We start from the raw sequence: 4,680 nt of genomic DNA, 5'->3' as shown, positions 1-4,680 counted from the left end.
GAGGGAGAACCTCTCCCCATCTACGGGGGAGGCCATGGAGGAGGAAGCACAAGGGGGAGAACCTCTCCTCCTCTCTCTCGGTGGCGCCGGAGTGCCACCGGGAGGGGAATCATCGCCGCGGTGATCGTCTTCATCAACATCACCATCATCATCACCAACCTCATCTCTTTTACGCGGTCCACTCTCCCGCACCCCGCTGTAATCCCTACTCAAACATGATGCTTTATGCCACATATTATGATCCAATGATGTGTTGCCATCCTATGATGTTTTGAGTAGATATCTTTTGTCTTTGGGTTGATTGATGATCTAGATTGGTACAAGTTGTATGTTTTATTTTGGTGCTATCCTATTGTGCCCTCCGTGTCGCACAAGCGTGAGGGATTCCCACTATAGGGTGTTGCAATACGTTCATGATTCGCTTATAGTGGGTTGCTTGAGTGACAGAAGCATAAACCCGTGTAAGGGGGTTGTGGCGTATGGGATAAAGGGGACTTGATGCTTTAATGCTATGGTTGGGTTTTACCTTAATGATATTTAGTAGTTGCGGATGCTTGCTAGAGTTCCAATCATAAGTGCATATGATCTAAGAAGAGAAAGTATGTTAGATTATGCCTCTCCCTCATATTAAATTGCAATTACGACTACCAGTCTTGTCAACAATTGCCTAGGATACTTCCGCACACCGATCCATCATTATTCCATAGTCGCTATTTATAATATTTAGTAATATATTCTACCTTTATGATAACGGCACCTACTTTTATATTTTAGCTCTCCGATATCATGCAAAGTTATCCTCTTCATACCCACAACATAGTTTTATTTCTCGTATCTAGTTGGAAGCAAACGTTCGGTGTACGTAGAGTCATATCAGTGGCAGATAGGACTTGAGAGAATATTGATCTTACCTTTAGCTCCTTGTGGGTTCAACACTCCATACTTATCACTTCCACCTTTGGAAGTTGCTACGATGATTCCCTGCACTTGGGGATTATCAAGCTATTTTCTGGCGCCGTTGCCGGGGAGCAATAGCGTGGGGTTGATATTCTCGTGTGTGCTTGTTTGCTTTCTTCACTAAGTAGATTTTGTTTTTCCTTTTTGTTTCTATTTAGTTGTGGGTGAAACATACAAAAAAATTGGAAGAATGAAAATACCAAAAAAAATCTAGCCTCTCATACCTAAAAAGTTTTTCAAAAAGAGAAGTGATTGGAAAGTTATGCATTGAAGAAGTGAGGGTCGACCTTGAGCACTTGTGTTCATGCTCACGGAAACAATGTAGAATGTTCCATGGAAGTTTCTCTGTAAATAATTATCCCCTTGTATATATCCATTGTATTATCTCTACTCCTAATGGAGCAGTTGGTGAATAGTCTCCACGGTTTATTTTCGCTGGTTTTTTCGTCTCTCCTCCCACCTTCGTCTAGTTTTTTTCATCCCTCCTCCCACCTCCCCATCAACGCTGGTTTCTTATTCACCGATTTATTTACCCCTCAACTCTTTCCTTGCAAATCAGCATTTCTCAAATGTACACGCAATCACGGATCTAACTTTACTAACTTACACAAATCAATCGATACCTCCCATTATTGCAAATTTCTTTAGGAAACAAATAATAGATTTTAAGGAAACAAATAAAAGATTTTAAAGACGCATCATAACCATAGAAAAAAAATCTCATTATCTTCTACTCCTAAAAAACCTACGCCCCGACCGCCGCCCGCGGGTCGCCCACTCCCTCGCGCCCCTGTTGCTCCCTCCTCGTACCCGATCTGGATCAAGGGGACGAGGAGCTCCTGCCTCCCCGACGTCCGGCCTCCTCCTCGCCCCGCCACTGCGTCCGGCGCCGCCACGGCCTCTGGAGCCAGGGATGCCATGGCATGAGCTCGGTCTCGAGGTCCCCGCCATCGTCTCCTGCAGCTTCTGCCCCGCCGCCTCACCGCCCGAGCTCGCCGTCGCACCATCCTCGGTGCCGCGCCGCCGCCGGCTCTGGTCGCCTCCACCTCCGCTCCAGGCAACCCTCAGTCCCCGGCTCGCTGGAGCACGACGACAGACGATGGATGCCCTGGTTGTGTGCGACGGATGCAGTTCTCACGCGCAAGCTAGGGTTGGAGCCGCCAGCTCTTCATCGTGCCCGCCGACGGCGAGTCTTCCGGTCCTGCACTGCCGCCTCCCCGTTATCACAGGTATCTCCACCCCTTCCTCTTTCCCCCTCTTCTCTCTTCTCCCTTCTCCCTCCTCCATCTCTGTTCCCTTCCCACTCCCACCCCGTTATCTATTCATGTTGTTGGCACCTGAAGAAGTTGGTGGCATGATGAAGCCCCTAAGCAAAATTTGCAGGAGTCTTTGAAGGAGTTGGAGAAGTCTCTAGCGATGCACGTTCGTCTTAAACCTGAGTCCGAATCCAATTTCGTGGGAACAAGCATATATTCCATGAATTTTCCATTAGATTCAGTGGACAGGTAATGTCCTCAACGACACTTGCACACCCTAAACCCTAAAAGAAACAACTAGATGCCTTGGGTAATTTTGGCTACATCCGTCTTGGTTAGTTGGTTTACATGTGAATTCACACGTTTAAAGGGCATGTGTCTTATTATATTCAGCCTATCAATAAAAAGGGCATCCGTCTTGGTTAGTTGGTTTACATGTGAATTCACACGTTTATAGATTCTTCTATATGTTCAGTTACATGATTTTTAATTTGATCATCTTCTTTGAACAATTTTTGTGCTGACTATGATATTTCTTTTGATTTGTAGGTTCATCGGGTCCTTTACTCCTTACATAATAACTGTGAAACTTAATGAGGTACTTCTGAAAAATGCTCCCTCCCCTCTGATGTCTATTTGGTTACACAATTTTATGCTTGTGTGGTCTGGTTGTTTCTAAGTTCTTTCGGACATTATTATTTGTGTGATCAGCATTGAGTAGATTGCCTGCAGCAAGATAACTTGAGTTTTTTTACTTAAGTAAACGATATGTAAATAGCTCTAAGTTAATTGGACATTTTGTCGCATTGGCTTGAATCTGCATGTTGCATCATTTGTGCACAATGAAAATTGTATGAACCTGCATTGGATGGTGTATTTGTAGGAAGGTTATCCTTTCTTCAAGGACTGGAAGTTTCCTGGTAAGTGTTCCTTTTTCTGAAAAACTCTGTGTTTGTTCGCTGTAATATTTTGTTTACATCAGGTTTATCTTTCCTTTTGTGGGCATGATGGGCGAGACAATAATATTCAGAAAGTTGTTGTTTTAGGGAAACTGCTAACTCCATATGTCAGACCCATATCATTGTTGAGCATGCATAGTGTTCCTATGTCATTTCTATGATGTATTTGTTTCCTTTTATATCATAGTAGTCTTCATTTTGGCCATGTATCTTCAAACTGAACCAAAAATGGTTTGTCTGATGACATGTTTGAGGAGATTCTTGATATGAAACAGTAGATATGAGGGTGACCTTTTTTTGCAAGTTTTGTCTGTGGAATCTTTTTGCAGTTGATAAGACATGGGCTGGACTTACTTCTGATCTGCAATATTTTTGGTAAAGTGATTCAAGGTATGTTCGATTGTATACTTAGGGTGGTTACTGAACCTCTTTGGGAACCAATAAAGACATTTTGTATGTACAAATAACATAGGCCTAAAGTTTGCTTTTACATTGAAAATCTATATATGAAATTTTCTGTAACAATCAAAAATTCATCCATTCACTTTGTGAGATGTCACACAACACCATGCTCCAAATTGTTGTCTATCTGATCCTTGCGGCAGAATCATATACTCGTGCATAATTGCATATATACCGTGACTGGACACCAGTACATTTGCAACATTCTAAAGTTAGTTTGTTGTGATTTTTTACCAAAACTTTTCTTCTACAATTTATATGCATGCAAAGGATCTTCAACTGGTTTCATCATTTATCTAGGCTATGCGAGGTTGCATAATCATGAATGGTCATTGTTAGGTAATCCAAACAATACCCAGTTTAATGCCTACCACTCACAAGACACACCGACAGATCAAATAAATTTTCAATGCACTACCACTCACAAGAGCAAATCAATGTGTACAACCAAGATGCCAATGAAGGGAGAATTGAGTTCAAAATGAGAGACTACCACTCACTTATATTCTGCTGAATTTCTTCCATCTATAGGATTGTACATGGAGATTATCTATAAGGCTTATGTCCCGTACAGGGAGATTATCTTATGGGATAGGCATATCAGCTACCGTTCAGACATAGCAGGTATTCAATAGAAGTTCCTCCACTGCTACTCGCCAAACTCTAAGCAAAAAGATTAAGTGTCTATTGGCTTCTAATAATTTTGTTTATAAATTAATTTATATTGTTGTTTATTATATATGCAGGTTGATTTTAACAATGTATAAAGTCGCCACTGCTCGCCGAGTTGGATACCCGTTTGTGGTCATTTTTTTCTTGTTCTTGTTGTACACATGACAGTTCATGGATTTTTGATATGATTGCTTCAGTGATGATTTTTGCAGAACCACATGCCGATGGTGCACTTGCCTTTGGAATTAAAGATCAGCTTACAACACTAACCAGAGATCATATATAAATACTCGACTCTACAGCAGTATGAAGGGGTGAGCTAATTATGTTGTCACTGTGTTTCACACTTTTCTGTCATAGTTTGCGTCTAATTT

This window comes from Triticum aestivum, chromosome 7B (assembly GCF_018294505.1).
Source record: "Triticum aestivum cultivar Chinese Spring chromosome 7B, IWGSC CS RefSeq v2.1, whole genome shotgun sequence".
Classification (NCBI taxonomy): domain Eukaryota; kingdom Viridiplantae; phylum Streptophyta; class Magnoliopsida; order Poales; family Poaceae; genus Triticum; species Triticum aestivum.
This window is presented reverse-complemented; position numbering follows the sequence as displayed.